The sequence below is a fragment of the Acinonyx jubatus genome, chromosome X (genome assembly GCF_027475565.1).
Source record: "Acinonyx jubatus isolate Ajub_Pintada_27869175 chromosome X, VMU_Ajub_asm_v1.0, whole genome shotgun sequence".
In the NCBI taxonomy this organism is placed as follows: Eukaryota; Metazoa; Chordata; class Mammalia; order Carnivora; family Felidae; genus Acinonyx; species Acinonyx jubatus.
In genome coordinates, this window is record NC_069389.1 from 121,792,715 (window position 1) to 121,813,486 (window position 20,772).

The following is a 20,772-nucleotide window of genomic DNA, read 5'->3' on the forward strand; positions in this document are numbered from 1 at the left end:
TTTTTTGTGAACACAGAAAGAGAAAAAATCTATTTTTATTTTCAATTTTTATTAAAAGTATTTTCTTTATGTTTTCCACTATACTTTTTCCTTTTTTGTATATTTTTCAAATTTTATTTGACTTCCATCATTCCATTTAATTCTATTTCACTGTATTCATTTTCTCAAATTTTCAAACGTTTTCCTTTTTTTTCCTTTTTTCTCTAATCTGTCAAGCTCCTTTCAATAACCAGACCAAAACACACCTAGGATCTAGCGTCAATTATGTGATTTGTGTGTGTGTGTGTGTGTGTGTGTGTGTGTTATTTTTAATTTATTTAATTTTAATTTTATTTACCTCATCAATTCCTTTTCTCCCTTCAAAATGACAAAATGAAGGAATTCACTCCAAAAGAAAGAGCAAGAAAAACGACAGCCAGGGACTTAACACAGACACAAGCAAGATGTCTGAACCAGAATTTAGAATCACGATAATAAGAATACTAGCTGGTGTCTAAAATAGATTAGAATCCCTCTCTGTGGAGATAAAAGAAGAAAAACTAGTCAGGATGAAATAAAAAATGCTAACCTTAACTGAGCTGCAATCTCAAATGGATGCCACAGTGGCAAGGATGGATAAGGCAGAACAGCAAATCATCAATATAGAGGACAAACTTATGCAGAATAAAGAAGCAGAGAAAAAGAGGGAGAGTAAGGCAAAAGAGCACGATTTAAGAATTAGAGAAATCAGAGGCACCTGGGTGGCTCTGTCAGTTAAGCATCCAACTTCATCTCAGGTAATGATCTCATGGTCCATGGGTTCAAGCACTGCATCAGGCTCTATACTGACAGCTCAGAGCCTGGAGCCTGCTTTGGATTCTGTGTCTCCCTCTCTCTCTGGCCCTCCACCACTCTCTCTCTCTATCTCTGTCTCTCTCAAAAACAAAGATTAAAAAAAAGAATTAGAGAAATCAGTGACTCATCAAAAAAAGAACAACAACAGAATCATAGGAGTCCCAGAAGATGAAGAGAGTAAAAGGGGTAGAAGGGTTATGTGAGCAAATCATAGCAGAAAACTTTCCTAACCTGGTGAAAGACACAGACATCAAAATCCAGGAAGCACAGAGGATCTCAATTAGATTCAACAAAAACCGACCATCAGCAGGGCATACCATAGTCAAATTCACAAAATACTCAGGCAAGGAGGGAATCGTGAAAGCAACAAGGGAAAAAAAGTCCCTAACCTACAAGGGAAGACAGGTCACGTTTGCAGCAAACCTATCCACAGAAACTTGGAAGGCCAGAAAGGCATACCAGGATATATACAATGTGCTGAAACAGAAAATTATGCAGCCAAGAATTTATCCATCAAGGCTGTCATTCAAAATAGAAGGAGAGATTAAAAGTTTCCCAGACAAACAAAAATTAAAGGAGTTTGTGACCACTAAACCAGCCCTGCAAGAAATTTTAAGGGGGACTCTCTGAGGGGAGAAAAGATGAAAAAAAAAAAAAGACCAAAAGCAACAAAGACTAGAAAGGACGAGAAAACATCACCAGAAACTCCAACTCTACAAGTAACATAATGGCAATAAACTCATATCTTTCAGTACTCACTCTAAACATCAATGGACTAAATGCTCCAGTCAAAAGACATAGAGTACCAGAATGGATAAGAAAACAAGATCCATCTATATGCTGTTTGCAAGAGACCCACTTTAGACCTAAAGACACCTTCAGATTGAAAGTAAGGGGATGGAGAATCATCTATCATGCTAATGGTCGACAAAAGAAAGGCAGAGTAGCCATACTTATATCAGACAATTAATACTTCAAAATAAAGACTGTAACAAGAGATGAAGAAAGGCATGTATCATAATTAAGGGGTCTATCCACCAAGAAGTCCTAACAACTATAAACATTTATGCTCCAAATGTGGAAAAACCCAAATGTATAAATCAATTAATCACAAACATAAAAAAACTCATTGATAATAATTCCATAATAGTAGGGGACTTCAACACCCCACTCACAGCAATGGACAGATCATCTAAACAGAAAATCAACAAGGAAACAATGGCTTTGAACGACACACTGGACCAGATGGACTTAACAGATATATTCTGAACATTTCATCCTAAAGCAATGGAATACACATCCTTCTCCAGTACACATAGAACATTCTCCAGAATAGATCACATACTGGGACACAAATCAGCCCTCAACAAGTACAAAAAGATCGAGATCATACCGTGCATATTTTCAGACCACAATGCTATAAAACTCGAAATCAACCACAAGAAAAAATTTATAAAGATAGCAAACACTTGGAGACTAAAGAACATACTACTAAAGAATGAATGGGCTAACCAAGAAGTTAAAGAAAAATTAAACATACAGGAAACCAATGAAAAAGATAACACCACAGCCCAAAACCCCTGGGACTCAACAAAGGCAGTCATAAGAGGGAAGTATATAGCAACCCAGGCCTTCCTAAAGAAGGAATAAAGGTCTCAGGTACACAACTTAACATTACAACTTAATGAGCTGGAAAAAGAACAGCAAATACAACCCAAAACCAGCAGAAGAAAGGAAGTAATAAAGATTGGAACAGAAATTAATGCTATCAAAACAACAACAACAACAACAACAAAAAAAAAAACAGTAGAAAAGATCAATGAAACCAAAAGCTGGTTCTTTGAAAGAATTAACAAAATTGATAAACCACTAGCCAGTTTGATCAAAAAGAAAAAGGAAAGAACCCAAATAAATAAAATTAAGAATGAAAGAGGAGAGATCACAACCAACACAGCAGAAATAAAAACAAGAGTAAGAGAATATTATGAACGATTATACGCCAATAAGATGCGCAATCTGGAAGAAATGGAAAAATTCCTAGAAGCTGAAACTGGAAAAAATAGAAAATACACTACCAAAACTGAAACAGAAAGAAATAGAAAATTTGAGAAGACCCATAACCAGTAAAGAAATTAAATTAGTAATCAAAAATCTGCCACACACACACACACACACACACACACACAAAGAGTCCAGGGCCAGATGGCTTTCCAGGGGAATTCTACCAAACATTTAAGGAAGAGTTAACACCTATTCTCTTGAAGCTGTTCCAAAAAATAGATATGGAAGGAAAACTTCCAAACTCTTTCTATGAAGCCAGCATTACCTTGATTCCAAAACCAGACAAACCAAAAACACTATAAAAGGAGAACTATACACCAATTTCCTTGATGAACATGGATGCAAAAATCCTCACAAAGATATTAGCCAACCGGATCCAGCAATACATTGAAAGAATTATTCACCACGACCAAGTGGGATTTATACCTGGGATGCAGGGCTGGTTCAATATCCACAAAACAATCAATGCGATTCATCACCTCAATAAAAGAAAGGACAAGAACCATATGATCCTCTCAATAGATGCAGAGAAAACATTTGACAAAAGACAGCATCCTTTCCTTATAAAAACCCTCAAGAAAGTAGAGATAGAAGGATCATACCTCGAGATCATAAAAGCCATATATGAAAGACCCAACGCTGATATCATCCCCAATGGGGGAAATCTGAGAGCTTTCCCCCTAAGATCAGGAACAAGACAAGGATGTCCACTCTCGCCACTGTTATTCAACATAGTATTAGAAGTCTTAGCCCCAGCAATCAGACAACACAAAGAAATAAAAGGCATCCCAATTGGCCAGGAGGAGGTCAAACGTTCACTCTTCGTAGATGGCATGATACTCTATATGGAAAACCCAAAAGATTCCACCAAAGAACTGCTAGAACTGACTCATGAATTCAGCTAAATGGCAGGATATCAAATCAATGCATAGAAATTGGTTGCATTCCTATACACCAACAATGAAGCAACAGAAAGAGAAATCAAGGAATCGATCCGTTTACAGTTGCACCAAACCCCATAAAATACCTAGGAATAAATCTAATCAAAGAGTTGAAAAATCTGTACACTGAAAACTATAGAAAGCTTATGAAATAATTTGAAGAAGACACACACAAAAATGGAAAAAGGTTCCATGCTCCTGGATAGGAGGAACAAATATTGTTAAAATGTCGATACTACCCAAAGCAATCTACATATTCAATGCAATCCCTATCAAAATGCCACCAGCCTTCTTCACGGAGCTAGAACAAATAATCCTAAAATTTGTATGGAACCAGAAAAGACCCTGAATAGCCAAAGCGATCTTGAAAAAGAAAACCAAAGCAGGAGGCATCACAATCCCAGACTTCAAGCTGTATTACAAAGCTGTAATCATCAAGATAGTATGGTACTGGCACAAAAACAGACACTCAGATCAATGGAACACAAGAGAAACCCCAGAAATGGACCCACAGACGTATGGCCAACTAATCTTTGACAAAGCAGGAAAGAATATCCTATGGAATAAAGACAGTCTCTTCAGCAAGTGGTGCTGGGAAAACTGGACAACGACATGCAGAAGAATGAACCAGGACCACTTTCATACACCATACACAAAAACTCAAAATGGATGAAAGACCTAAATGTAAGACAGGAAGCCATCAAAATCCTCGAGGAGAAAGCAGGCAAGAACCTCTTTGACCTTGGCCGCAGCAACTTCTTACTCAACACGTCTCTGGAGGCAAGGGAAACCAAAGCAAAAATGAACTACTGGGACCTCATCAAAATGAAAAGCTTCTGCACAACAAAGGAAACAATCAGCAAAACTAAAAGGCAACTGACAGAATGGGAGATGATATTTGCAAATGACATATCAGATAAAGGGCTAATATCCAAAATCTATAAAGAACTTAGCAAACTCAACACCCAAAAAACAAAGAATCCAATGAAGAAATGGGCAAAAGACATGAATAGACACTTCCCCAAAGAAGACATCCAGATGGCCAACCGACACCTGAAAAAATGCTCAACATCACTCATCATCAGGGAAATACAAACCAAAACCACAATGAGATACCACCTCACACCTGTCAGAATGGCTAACATTAACACGTCAGGCAGCAACAGATGTTGGCGAGGATGCGGAGAAAGAGGATCTCTTTTGCATTGCTGGTGGGAATGCAAGCTGGTGTAGCCACTCTGGAAAGCAGTATGGAGGTTCCTCAAAAAATTAAAAATAGAACTACCCTACAACCCATCAATTGCTCTACTAGGTATTTATCCAAGGGATACAGGTATGCTGTTTTGAAGGGACACATGCACCTCAACGTTTATAGCAGCAGTATCAACAATAGCCAAAGTATGGAAAGGGTCCAAGTGTCCATCGATAGATGAATGGATAAAGAAGATGTGGTTTATATATACAATGGAGTACTACTCAGCAATCAAAAAGAATGAAATCTTGCCATTTGCAACTACGTGGATGGAACTGGAGAGTATTATGCTAAGCGAAATTAGTCAGTCAGTGAAAGACAAATATCATATGACTTCACTCATATGAGGACTTTAAGACACAGAACAGATAAACATAAGGGAAGGGAAGCAAAAATAATGTAAAAAGAGGGAGGGGGAAAAACATAAGAGACTCTTCAATATGGAGAGAAAAAAGAGGGTTGCTGGAGGGGTTGTGGAAGGGGGGATGGGCTAAATGGGTAGGGGGCATTAAGGAATCTACTCCTGAAATCACTGTTGCACTATATGCTAACTAACTTGGATGTAAATATAAAAAATAAATTAAAGAAAATTTAAAAAATAAAAGAAAATAAGTACAATTGAAAAAAAGAAGAATTCGGGGACACGTGGGTGGCTCAGTCAGTTAAGCCTCCAACTCTTGATATGACTCATGTCGTGGGATGGGGCCCCATGTGGGGCTCTATGCTGAGCATGGAGCCTGTTTGGTACTCTTTCTCCCTCTCTCTCTGCCCTCCCCTGCCCACTTGTGTGTTCATTCTCTCTCTCAATAAAGAGAGAGCACACACGAAAACTGGGGAAGGGCTGAGAGATGGAGAGAGAGAGAATCCCAAGCAGGCTCTGTGCTGTCAGTGAAAAGCCCACCACAGGGCTCAATCCCAAGAATCCTGAGATCATGACTTGAGCCAAAATCAAGAGTGGACGCCCAACCAACTGAGTCACCCAGACGCCCCTCAAAATAAATAAATATACTTTTAAAAAAGAAATAAAAATTCAGGGCCAAAGGACAGCTATATTTCATATAGAAGAATGTTCCAGGCTCAGGGCACTAATTGGGCAATCCCAAAGAGGGGCAGCAGGTTTGCAATAGCTGCTTCCACAACAATATGCATCATAATAAAGTGAAAACCTATATGCCTATCACCAAGATTGAGAACTAGAATATAATGCCTCTGAAACCCACGTGTACTCTCCCTAAATTATATCCTCATTTCCTCCCAGAGGTGACCACTATCTTTAATTTTGTTATCACTCACTTGCTTTTCTTTAGAAAAATTGAAAGAGGTGAAGGAGGCTATGGTGAGGGAGCAGGACAAGAGCCATGTACTCCATGTGTTATGGCTTGAATCCTGGGCCCAATGGAGCTGTGTTGGGGGAGGCACTGGGGTCCTAATTAGGGAGCCTTCATACTGAGTCAGTTCTAAACTTAGAGAAGAAGGCAAAAAAGAGACTTCCCATTGCTGTATATTCTTTCAAAGCTTCCTTTGCCCACCCTATGTGGAAAAAAAAGGCTGTCTTTAACTCCCTGGTTTGGGGTAAAGAGTGAAAGAAAATCTGGAAAGCAGGCCCTGTGTAAAGGTTGCCAACTTCCACCCTATTCTTTCCCTACTCTATGTTCTGGGTAATGACCAGTCATAACTGCATTTCTTTAAAACCCTTTTTTTCCTGACTCTTTAGCATAAGAGACTACCCTGCAAGTATCAGTGAAGTTGGGCTTTGGAGTTCCTCAGGGTGTGGCTGAGGAAAGTCAGTGACATTGATGCTACTTTATCTATGCATTATCTGGTATACCTTAAACCACAGAAGACTTGGCATGCTGAGGCCCAAAACTGCATAGGTCTCCTTTACATCAATCTCTATCATGTATCCCAACTACTCAGACTTCTAAGAATTCAAATTTGTTTCTATCTTAAGACTTACTGATAAACTCAAGGATTTATTTTGAGGTGCTCTTTTGCCAAACTGAATCTAGATGACAGGTCTCTGGACAGCCTTTGCAACAATCTGGTTGACTCACATTTAAATTGGGGTACAAAACAAGGAGTTTTACTCTGACTAAGCTCTGTCTTGTTAAAAACAAATTCACTAAAACTTGGAAAAATATTATGTTACTTTTTCCAAGGCATCATTAGGACCATACTAGTTCATTTCTTCATTCAACCAACAAAAATGTATTAAAAGAACATCTACTGACATGAGGATATCAAGTTTTAAGCCTGTTCAAAAAGCCTCTAGCAATGGGCTGTTAACTGTAGTCTTCCTGAGATGGTAACTCCAATGTTTGTTAGGGGAAGTAACTTGTTCCTAAATGATGCTTGTTCCCTTAATGCATGGTTAAGTTCTTTGCAACCCTAAGAAGGTGCATAGTGCTTTAAGACCCTAGCCCTGGAGTAAAACATTTTGGGTTCAAATCCTAGCTTCTGCCACTAGAGTTGTGACCTTGGGCAACTTTTTTCACTTCTCTAGAACTCAGGCACCTCATCTGTAAAATTGAGATAATAACAATTATTATCCTTCAGAGTTGTAAGGAGTCAGTGAACTGAGCACAGCACCTAGTTCAATCAAGTAAGCTCTCAATAAGTGTGAGCAACTTTGGGGTGCCTGGGTGGCTCAGTCGTTTAAGCATCTGACTTTGGCTCAGGTTATGATCTCACTGTTCCTGGGTTCAAGCCCTGCATCAGGCTCTGTGCTAACAGCTCAGAGCCTGGAGTCTGCTTCAGATTCTGTGCCTTTCTCTCTCTCTGTCCCTCCCCTGCTCATGCTCTCTCTCTCTCTCGCTCTCTCTCTCTCTAAAATAATCATTAGATTTTTAAAAAAAAATAAGTTTGAGCTACTGCTATTACAGACAGAAAGAGAGAAAGAGAAACTACTATATTATCTGGCCTTGATCTCACAACTAGGGACAGAAACACAAGATGATTTCTGACCTCAAAGTTGCTCAAAGTCTAGTGGTAAAAATCTCTCAACTAGCAGAGTAAATGACTGTAGCTCAGTAGGATAAATGCCATAATAGTGCAAAGTGAGCACACAGAAGTGTGAGGAACACTAAGTTTTGAACTAGGAGGAGGTACTTAGAAAAGTGGTAAAGGGAAAAGGGATTTCCAAGCAGAGGGAACAAATGTTCAAAGAAAATAAGAGTCATGAAAGATTATTATGCATTCGGGGTACTGCCAATGTGTTTTGGTGTGAGTGTACCAAAGGATTTTGAGAGGTGGAATGATGGAAGGCAAGGATAAAGAGGCTGGAAGGAGCTTCAGATGCCAGAGTCAGTGATTTGGACTTATCCTTAAGGCTACAAGAAGCCATCAGAAGGCTTCAATTAGGGAAGTGATTTGTGTTTTAGAAGTATCACCCTGGAAGCAATGTGAAGAAAGGATAAAAGAAGGGCAACAATGTATTAAGGACTACAGCAAAATTTATGTGAGAAATGCTGAAATTAGCAGAAGACACAATGAGAAATACATAGAATTTAGAATCAACAATTGGTCACATGTGGGCCGTAACTGGATGTGGGATAAAGGAGATGCTGCTAATTTAGGGAGATAAGTGATAGTGGATGTATTAACAACTTAGTAAGTCTGCATGTAAACAGAAAAAGAAAGTAGAGAGAATTTCACTGAACCAAATCAATGAGGAAATGAGACAGAAGAGGGAGAGGACAGATGGGCAGGAAATAGGTCAAGCTACAAAGATCTTAGTAAGATCAGAAAAGAGATGTAGAAGAAGAATGAGAGGGCAGAATGGCTAGGAGGTTGTGATCTGGGATATTTTAATGTATGCATTCATAGGTAGAGTAGTTTCTGATGAATAATAAACCCAGGCAGTGTCTGTGGGAGACTGTGTCTAGTATGAGCTAGAGAAGTCCACCAGAAATGAGAAGTCCAAATTGCTGGGTGGTCAGTGTGGATGTTGAAGTCATCTGGGAGATGATAGGATGGTGCAGAGAGGAAGATCATTAGCCAGACTCCCAATTCCTTGATAAGATAGAATAACTAGGAGGTCAATGGGTGGTAGCATGAATAAGCATAGATGATACAGCAAAATGACATAAACCTCAAAAAGGCCGATATTATTTGGCCTAGAAGCAACATGGGAGTAAAGAAGACCCATCTTTCTTCCAGTCTTAAGGTACATGGTGTTTGAGGAAAAAAAAGCCTCCACTGGAGAGGACTTCAAGGTAAGCTAAGACTTCAGAATAAGCTGTATCTTCAGCAAATAACTGGGGCATAGTTAAGGCTTGAAGATGAAGAAATCATTCAAAGCAGATGTTGGAGTGAAGATGTCCTGGGTTCCTTATTCTTTTCCACTGATGTATTTATCTATCCTTCTGCTAGAACTTCAGTGTCTTAATTATTATAGCCTTATAATGATATTAGGCAGAGCAAATTCTCCTACCATCTTCTTTAGAAGTATCTTGAATATTCTTGCACCTTTGCTTTTCTATGCAAATTTTAAAGCTAGATTGATAAATTCCACAAAATGGAATGTATTAGAATTTTTTTACTGCAATTGCATTGAATTGTCAATAAATTAGGAGAATATTGACATATTTATAATATTGAATCTTTCAGTCTATGAGTATGGCATCTATTTCAGGCTTATTTCATGTATCTCGTTGTCCATCATTTTCTCTATGAAGGTCTTACACATTTTATGTTAGAGTTGTTCCTGAGTACTTCATATTTTTAATATCAAATTTTAGTTTTTAATTTAATTTTCTATTTTCTTTAGTCAACGTGCTGTCCTTTTTCTAACTTCTTGATAGAAATACTTAACTCATGAATTTTCAGACTTTCTTCTTTCACTTTATTACTACTTTAACTACATCCCCAAATTTTTGTTATTTGGTATTTTCATTGTTTTTCAGTTCAAATTATTTTAAATTCCTATTATGAATTCTTCTTTTATCTATAAGTTATTTTAAATTGACTATTTTCAAACATGTAGGGATTTTTCTAACTGGCATTTGTTATTGATGTCTAGCTTAATTCCACTGTGGTCAGAAAACACTCTGTATGGTTTCAGTTCTTTGAAATTTGTTTCTGATACTTGCTTTCTGAATATAATATAGTCAATTTTTGTAAATGTTATACATGCTGGGAAAAATTACACTTTCCATTTGGTTGGTAGATATAGGCATAGATATAGATGTAGATATAGGCATAGATATAGATGTAGGTATAAATATAGGTATAGGTGTGGAAATTGATATATGGTTATAGATACATATAGATATGTCTCCATTAGGTCGTTTATTATTTTTTTTTCAAATTGTCTTTATATTTACTGATTTTTGTTCTGCTTTTCTATCAATTATGGAGAGGTGTGTTAAAATATCCAACTATGATTGCTTATTTCTCCTAATAATTATGTCAGTTTTTGCTCTTATATCTTCAGACTACAGACAGTCCCCCACTTACAATGTTTCAACTTATGACTTTTTGATAGTGTGAAGGCAATATGCATTCAGTAGAAACTGCACTTCAAATTTTGAATTTTGATCCTTTCCCAGGTTAGTGGTATGTGGTATGATACTTGTGATGCTGGGCAGCAGCAGTGAGTCAAAACTTCCCATCAACCATACAATCATGAGGGTAAACAACTGATACACTTAAAAACATTCTGTACCCACACAACCATTCTATTTTTCACTTTCAGTATAGTATTTAATAAATTATATTATTCAATACTTTATTATAAAAATAATAATGTTATTGTGTTAGATTATTTTTCTAACTATAAGCTAATGTAAGTGATCTGAGCATGTTTAAGGTACACTAGGCTAAGCTATAATGCTGAGTAGGTTAGTTATGCATTTTCAACTTACAATATTTTCAACTTATGATGGGTATATCGGAATAAAACTTCATCATAATTTAAGGAAGATCTGTACATCACTAGGTGTGCAACAAATTTTAAGACTGTGGGAGAAACACATACATTAACAACTATAGCTGAACATTTTAACCTAGGACTCTCAGAAACTGAACGCTCAAACAAACAAAATAAGCAGCAATATCAAAGAAACAATAATAAATTTGAGCTAATAGATAATATAAAACTCTACATACATGCAACAAAAAGAGAATAGCAATTCTTTTCAGGCACATTATTCATTTATAAAAGTAGAATATGAATTAGGAAAAAGGAAACCTCAATAGACTCCAAAGGGTTAATGTCATAAAAACTATGTTCTTTGACCATAGTGCCTATGCAGAAGTTAGTAACGCAGATGTCATTAAAAATCCACAATATTTGGAAACAAAATAGCATATTACCAAATAATCCTTAAATTGAAGGAAATTAATAAATATTTATAAATGAATAAAAAGCACTCTATTTTAGTATCCCATAAAATTTTAAATATGCTTACCCTGAGACATAGCAATATGACTATTAGACAAATTCCATTAGCCTAGAGAATCCCATGCATACATGACCTTGGAGACATCCCAGAAGGTCCAGAGTGGCAGTACTTGTAATAGTCCTAAACTGGACCCAATCCAAATACCAAAAGAAGTTGAGTGACTATACAAATTACAGAATATCTATAAATGCAATATCATTCAGCAAAGAGAATGAACAAACTATGCTATATACAACAAACTGGATGAATCTTGTAAACAAAATATTGAGTCAAAGAAGCCAGACACAGAATAATATATATTGTATGAGGTTATTTTTATAAACTTAAAGGTAAATGTGTAAATAGATTATAAAACTAATACACAATAACCAGGGAGCTAGTGTTGGAAAAGAGCATGAAGGGATTCTAGAGGACTGTTCATGTTTTCTTTGACTTAAGTAGTGCTTACATGAATCTCCACCTTATAATTATTCCTTATACCATGTAATTATATTTTATTCACTTTTCTGTAGATGTGTTATAGTTCACAAAATGGCTTAAATATTGTATATAGTACTTTAATACTCTCACAGCTGAATCCTTTTACTGGGCTGAAGTTGAGAACTAGCATGTTCTTGCATGCATTAGAGTAGGTTCTGGATGTGTATATGTGTTTTGGTGGAGATGGAAATATTGGAGTGAGATATACTATGTGACATAACATTTTTAAATTTGTCTGACAAGAAAATGGTCTAAGAGGAATCCCCTGGTTTGTGATTGACACTACCTTTTAAAAAAACACCTTTTAGAGAACCCTCCTTCATGATGAAAGACCCATTCCAGAACTTTTCACCTAACAAATTAGCTATGGTCAATATCAGTGGCATTCAAAACTTAGTGTATACACAAATTCTTTTATGGGAAGATTGTTAAACTGCAGAATCTTTGCAACCATTTTTAGTGGAAGATGGGGCAGATAGAAGAAATCTTCGTTTTGAACAAGCACACCTTGAGATTCTAATACAGATAATCCAGTGACATGGGAAATCTACACTGCAGAGCCTGATATTTCCTTCCATTCTGGCTGCATTAATAAAAATATCTGATCAATTCAGTCCCAAATGAGATTTGTTCATATGAACAAAAGAACCAAGACAGTGGAATGTTGCATTATTAGAGGAACTCAGTCACAGCCAGTCAGTGACCACCGAAGTACTCTCCATGTGCAAACTCAGTCTGAAACCCTCTATCATGTCCAAGCCAGGATAGGATTAAAGGCTGGAGACTGATGTAAGCAGCTGGAAGTTTGGTGACAGCAAATTGAGGGAATTTCCATTTGGGTTTAGAGTTCTCTGTTGTCTCCATGAAAATGAATGGCAAGATTATCTTCTATGGGAGAGAATGCTTAAAGGGCATGTATAAAGTAAGAAAATATAGAGAGAGGATGAAATGGGTAGCTAAAGAAACAGTAGGAATACTAAGCAATGTTGAGGATCCACATGAAACTGGTAATTGTGAACTTACAGTGATATAGTTAATGTGACAGTGGCTGGCAGCAATGAGCAAACAAGCTTTAGCCACCTGAGGCCCTGGACAGAGGTGAGAGACAGGCATTGACTGTGGCCCTGAATAGTTTAATTTATACCTGTTTTCTCAGTGGCCTAGCTGCTATTTAGAGGCTGGTGGATTGGGCATTTAACTCTTCCCTAGTTCCAAAGCACTTCAAGATCACCTATTCACTGACACCATGGTTTCTGATTCTCTGTTTTCCTGGCCTCTTCCCTCTCCAGAGCATCCACAATATCTGATTGACTAGGAGAGGTCAATCCTCTCCTAGTCACTCCCCTGACTCCCACTGGAGAGTATCTTGCCTATTTTTTTCCGATAGAGTCTGTGGCTTTTCCCTTCTTAGTTCCATCCCAGAATGCCTAGTCCTAGACTGAATAAATAGCAGAGGCTTGCAAAGTGTTTTGTGGCTCTTTAAAATGACATGAACCCCAACACCCTGTTTTATTACTCCTCAGATGACAAAAAAAAGACCAACTACATGCTTTTATAGAAGAAAATCCCAAATGAGTTGCAGAGCAGGTCACGAACAAGCCTTTCTAATTGGATATCAATGATGTAATGATACTCATTACAGACACAGGTCTGGTAGTTCTTCACATTGCTTGCATATATAATTTCTTTTTCACAATTGCAAAAATATTCTTCAGAAATCACCACCTTTCTCAGGTGATTTGAGTTTTCAGTCTTTGGTGTTTTGCCTTCTAACACTCCCTAAACATCACAGCAGTGCTCAGAAATGGCCAGTGTCTTTTATTTATTTTTCCTTCTCCTGAATTCCTAGTGATTCTCTCAATGTGTATGGGTCACTGCTTTCCATCAGATTCAATAAAAAAGTCAGACAAGGTCCCTACCCTCATGTAACTTATATTCCAACAAAGAGAGAAAGAGATAATGCACACACACAAAAGAAATGTGGAAAATGACCTCAGTGGGTGATGCATGTTCTGAAAAATATCAAGAGAGCAATGTCATAGAGAGTAAAGTTGGACTAACCTTAGATTACAAGGAGATGACTGGCATGAAGTAAAAAGTTTACTATGCACCTATCTGGAAGAGGAGTATTCCAGAGAATGCTCCAGAGAGAACAGCAAATGCCAAGCCCAGGAGTGTGTTTGGCGAGTTTGAGGAATAGCAAGAAAGCAACTAAAACTTCAGTGAAAGGAGCCAGGGGAGAGCAGGAGGAAGTTAGGAGTTTGAATTTTGTTGCAAGTAGCACTGGAAGCCATTGGAGGGTTTTGAGCAAGGTAGTTATAGGAGTTGGTTTCCATTTTATAAACATTTCCTTTAGCTTCCCTGTAGAAAGTAGGTTGTAGAGTTGTAGAGTTACATTACAGATAACAGAACCATTTTAACCCATTTAAATAGAAAGGATTTTGAATTAGATGCTTATAGAGGTGCTGAAAGAATCAGAATAACATATTCTAGGTGGAATTTCAGGACCATTTCCCAAAATAACATCAAATAATTGGCACCATCAGGAACCTGGAGATTCAAGAAGCCACTGCCCCACAGCTGCCTCCAGGGCCACATCTTCTCTGCTGAGATAATGCAAATATTGGCTCCAAGACCACAATACCTCATTCTGTATCTAAATAAACAAAGTGGATACCCAGTGACCTACTTTTTCATGCCCACAAAACCAGGAACTACACCTTGGGAAGTCTGTTACTGCCCATGCAGAAAAAGTAAAAACTCTAACATCATGCTTACTAGCAAAAACCAGAAATCACAGAAGCAAAATCACGAACTCTTCTCCATTCACTTTTTCAAATTACATTCAGATCTGTCTCTTGGCAGAGGCTAGGTTACCTGTGGAATCCAAGCCAAGAGAAACTTCTGGATATATAGTCTTTAGCTTTCCAACCTCTTTCATTTGGTAAGGTATGCTAGGATTGGGGTTGGAATGAGTTCAGGTGAGCTAATATATGATATTTGTCACAGGAGAAAATATCAGAAGTGGGGAAGCTGGTTAGAAGCTAGTATAGTACTCCACCTGAAATTTTGGACCATCGTGTTTTCATTTTCATTTTTCTTTATGTATTTTTTAATTTCCTCTTTGATTTATTCCTTGACCCCTGTATTTTTATTAGCATGTTGTTTAGCCTCCATGTGTTTGTGCATTTTCCAGTTTTTCTTGCAGTTGATTTCTAGCTTTGTACCACTGTAGTTGGAAAAGATGCTTGATATGATTTCAATCTTCTTAAACTTATTGAGACTTGTTTGTGACCTAACGTGTGATCTATCCTGAAAAATGTTCTATGTGTACTTGAAAAGAATGTGTAATATGCTGGTTTTGGATAGAATGTTTTGTATATTTATTTGTTAGGTCCATCTAGTCTAATGTATTATTCAAAGCCACCATTTCATTATTGATTTTCTGTCTGTATGATCTATCCATAGATCAATTTAGTGGGATTGTAAAAGCCCCCTATTATTATTATATTACTGTCAATTTCTCCCTTTTTTTCTGGTAACATTTGTTTTACGTATTTAGGTGCTCCAATTTTGGGTGCATAGATATTTACAATTGATATATCCTCTTGTTGGGTTGACTTCTTTATCATTATGTAATGCCCTTCTTTGTTTCTTGATACTTTCTTTGTTTTAAAGTCAATTTTTGTCTGATACTAGTATTGCTAACCAAGCTATTTTTTTCACTTCCATTTGCATGGTATACGTTTTTCCATTCCTTTACTTTTCAGTCTTTAGTTCTGAAGTGAGTCTCTTGTAAGCAGCATATTGATGGGTCCTGGATTTTTATCCATTCAATTACCCTATCTATTTTAATCGGAACATTTTTCCTATTTACATGTAAAGTAATTATTGATAGGTATATATTTCCATTTTGTTAATTGTTTTCTTGATATTTCTCTGTTCCTTTCTCCTTTTGTTGCTCTCTTCCTTTGTGATTTGATTGTTTTCTTTAGTATTATGCTTGAGTTCCTCCCTCCTTATGTTTTGTGTATCTATTATAGGTTTCTGATTTGTGGTTAACCTTGGATTCATATATAACACCTTATTTGTATAGTAGTCTATATTTGTATAGTAGTCTATATTAAGTTGATGGTCACTTAAGTTTGAACACATTCTAAAAGCACTACATTTTTATTACCCCCACCACACTTCATGTATATGATGTCATATTTTATATCCTCTTATTTTATTTATCCTTTGACTAATTTTTGTAGATATAACTGATTTGTGGATAAATCACAAACTACATTTGTGATTTAACATTAATACTGTCTTTATAAGTAATTAATCTACTACCTTTACTATGTGTTTGCTTTTACTTGTGAATTTTTTTCCTTTAATACTTTTCTTACTTCTAATTATGGTCTCTTCTTTCCACTTAAATAATTCCCTTTCACATTTTGTTAGGGTGGTTTAGTGGTGATGAACTCCTTTAACTTTTGTTTATCTGAGAAACTCTTTATCTTTCCTTCTATTCTGAATGATAAACTTCCTGGGTAGAATATTCTTGGTTGTAGGATTTTTCCTTTCAACACTTTGAATACATCATGCCACTCCCTTCTGGCCATCAGGGTTTCTGCTGAAAAAGCAGCTGATGATTTTATAAAGTCTCCCTTTTAAAATTCTATTTTTATCATTACTTTTTGACATTTTAATTATCTTTCTTGGTGTCGACCCCCCTTAGGTTAATCTTGTTAGGGGCTCTCTGTGCTCCCTATATGTGGATGTCTGTTTCCTTCCCCAGATTAAGAAAGTTTTCAGCTATTATTTCTTCAAATAAGTTTTTTGCCCCCTTTTTTCTTCTCCTACTGTGATTCCCATAATGCAAATGTTATTACACTTGATGTTGTCACACTTGATGATGGCTTTCAATCTATTTTCACTTTGTATTATTCTTTTTTTTTCTTTCTGCTGTTCAGCTTGGTTGTTTTCCATTATCCTCTCTTCCAGATTGTTGATCTGTTTTTCTGCATCTTCTAATCTGCTGTTGATTTCCTCTAGTGTATTTTTCATTTAATTTACTGAATTCTTCAGTTCTGACTGGTTCTTTCTTTTTTTTCTTGGTATTTTCTACCTTTTTGTTGAAAATGTCATTGAGTTCATTCACTCTTTTCTCAAGTCCAGTGGGTACCTTTGTGACTATTACTTTGAATTCTTCATCAGGCATATTGCTTATCTCTGTCTCATTTATTTAGCTCCTTTACTGTGATTTTTGACACGTTCTTTCATTTGGGACATATTCCTCTGTCTCCTCATTTTGTCCAACTCTCTGTATTTGTTCATATGTATTAAGTAGGTCAGCTACATCTTCTGTTCTTGAAAGTAGTGGCCTTGTAGACAAGAGGTGCTTAGTGCCCTATAGTGCAATCCCCCTTGATCACCAGACCCAAGACCTCAAGGGGTACTTCCTATGTGGGTTGCATGTGCTCTCTCCTATTGTGACATAGTCACCATTGCCTTCATCTCAGCCAACTATAAGGACCTACTTTGCCTGCTTTGGGCACACTCTGCAGGATGTGCTCCCCACACTGTTGAGAGGCCTGGCTGTGGCTGCTGCAGACTCATTGGTGAGCTGTTAGTCAGCCTAGCAGTCTGCAATTAACCTCTCTGCCACAGTTGCACAGTTGCACAGTGCATGCTGAAGGGCAGCACTTGTTCCCTGTGCAACCAGCAAAGAGGCCACCTGAAAAGATGATGATAACTTGGACCAAAGATGAAAAGGGTAAACGTTTTGAAAAATGGTTGGATTCAATATTTTACTTTGAAGATGGGACTTGTTTATAGGTTGAGGCAGGGTTGACAAAAAGATAAAAGAGTAAACATTAAAACTTCCAACCACTCCTGTCCCAGCCACCCTTTAAGATTTTTCCTGAACCATTAAGCCTGGTTTAGGAGACCCTCTTATGCATTTCAAAGCATTACACTGTGATGGAATCTCTTATTTTATCGTCTATATTTATACCAAATTTTCACTTCTCTAGGAGCAGAGCATGTGTCTGTACATGGCACAATTCCTGGCACATGGTATAATCTCAATCAACATTGTTCTAAGAATGGATGAAGAGATGAGTAAACTAATTCCTAGAAACACACAAACTACCAAATATGACTCAATAAATATAAAATCTAAACAGACAGGTAATAATAAGTAAAGAGATTGAATCAGTAATCAAAAACCTTCCAACAAAGAAAAGCCCAGGATGAACTGGCTGGCTTGACTAGGGAATTTTACCAAATTACCTAAAGAATTAACACCAATCATTCTCAAACTATTCCAGAAAATAGAAAAGTAGAGAGCACTTTCTAACTCATTCTATGAGTTCAGCATTACCCTGATACCAATGCTAAACAAGAAAAGAAAACCACAGGCCACTATCTTTTATGAACATAAATGCAAAATTCTTCAGCAAAATACTAGCAAACTGAATCCAGCAGCACATTTAAAAAAGTATATTTCATAACCAAGTGGAATTCATCCTAGAAATTCAAGGGTGGTGATGTTTAATAAGTGTAGATTTACCATATGACCTAGCACTTCCACTTCTCAATATATACCAAAAAGAATTGAAAACAGTGTTTTCACAAGGTGTGTACAAGGTGAAGACTTATACATGAATGTGTAAAACCACTTTTCACACTAACCAAATTGTGCATACCATTCAAATGTCCATTGACTGATGAATGAATGAATAGAGTATATCTATACAATGGAATATTATGCAGCCTTGAAAAGGAATGAAATACTGTTCTATGCTACAACATGAAAAAAATCTTGAAAGCATTATATTAAGCAAAGGAAGCTAGTCATGAAAGGTTGCATATTGTATGAGTCTGTTTAGAGGAAATGTCCAAAATAGACAAATCCATAGACTGAGAAAGCAGTTTAGTGATTGACAGAGCTGGGAGGGAACAAGGGATAATGGGAAATGACTATTAATGGGTATATGGTCTTCTTCATGAGTGATGAAAATGTTTTGTAACTAGGTAGATGGATGATTGCAAAACACTGTGAATATACTAAAATCCATTGAATTGTACACTTTAAGACTTGTGCAGTGTGTCAGTTATATCTTAATAAAGCTGCTATTAAAAAAGAAAGAAAATGTGCACCTGGGTTGCTCAGTCGGTTAAGCTTGGACTTTGGCTCAGGTCATGATCTCACAGTTCGTTAGAGCCCTGCATCAGGCTCTGTGCTGACAGCTCAGAGCCTGGAGCCTGTTCGGATTCTGTGTATCCCTCTCTCTTTCTGCATCTCCTCTTCTCTCTCTCTCTCTCTCTCTCAAAAATAAATAAACATTAATTTTTAAAAAAAGAAAGAAAAGAATGAATGAAGGAATACCATATCACCTTGAATCTATCCATTCAGTGGCCTGGTGAATCTTTCTCTACCAAGGGGCCATTATGACTTCTAGTTCATTGCTGGTATTGCTGGATGGGGCTATCTCTTTCAGCATGCATTGTAAAATCCTTTGGGTAGGCATAAACTGGAATTCAACTCCAAGTAACAAACATGGGATCAAGCTTACTCAAGCCAAAACCACCATGGTGGGCTGAATTTCCCCTTTTCTCTCCAGGGGCATGTTTGGTCTCTTTAAATGCACTATACCTCGATAGGCGGAAGGCAGAGGAGGCAGCATGCCCATCCTGTTCTCACCATAAGGCCGCAGCAGGTGTCAGTGTCCAGGAAGGTATTCATTCAGCAAGACTACAGCAGTGGCACACGCTGCCAGTTCCAGACCAAGTTCCCTGCGGAGCTGGAGAACCTGATTGATAGGCAGCAGTTTGAAGAAACAGTTGGAACTCTAAATAACCTTTATGCAGAAGCAGAGAATTTGGGAGTCAATCATATCTTGAAGGCTGCTTGGCTTGCTTAACAGCCTACACCATCTTCTTATGCATGGAAACTCATTATGAGAGGGTTGTGAAGAAAGTGTCCAAATACATTCAAGAGCAGAATGAGAAGATATATACTCCCCAAGGCCTCCTCCTGACAGATCACATTGAGAGAGGACTTCGAGTTATTGAAATCACCATTTATGAAGACAGAGGCATGAGCAGTGGGAGATAAACCATTGAATTAAAGATCTCTCCTCCAGCTGGGACCCTCATCTATCCACTGGCCGATCGCAGAGTGTCCCCTACCTCCTCCCCAGAGCATCATTCCTTTGTATCTGCTGCCAGAGCCACGGTGCCATTTACTCCAAGGACTAACTTTCTAAAATTCCACACCTGGAGTGACCTTTGGTCACTCAGCATCCACTTTGTGTCTCCAAATTGTGTAGGACTCTGTAATCTCTTGATTAGTTTCTGAGAAAACACAATGAAGCATTTCACTTTTTTTATTCAAAGCCGTTAATAAAATAAGCCGTTGGTCAGCCCAATACAAAATTCATTTCTTACCTGCCACCAGGACAGTGGTTCTGTCATTCCTGGGCCAGCTTCCCAGGTGGCTTGAGACTTCAGTGAGTCCCATCTTAGCCAGTGTTCAGTCTTATTTCCCCCAAATTCAGAAAATGCTTTTCTCCGGGATTTTGGTGAAAGGTAGGCCGTGTCTGTGGTTTTGCTAACGCATCTCCCAGATCTCATAGACCTACCAGTTTTGCCATGGCCAAAATCTTAAAGATCTATTTCTGCTGTTCAGTTTCTCCAACGGAAGCTCATTGGAAAAACAATGTATAATGTTACTTGTTCTATTATAACAGTTCTATTATAACAGTTATTCCTAATTAAAACAGTATTTGATGCAATTTCCAGTTAT

The 20,772-nt window shown here is 37.4% G+C and overlaps 1 pseudogene; it reads left to right on the plus strand.

Annotated features, from left to right (window-relative positions):
- Nucleotides 1-9,178: 9,178 nt before the first annotated feature.
- On the plus strand, nucleotides 9,179-20,512 carry LOC106971238 (golgin subfamily A member 7-like; annotated as a pseudogene).
- Nucleotides 20,513-20,772: the final 260 nt, after the last annotated feature.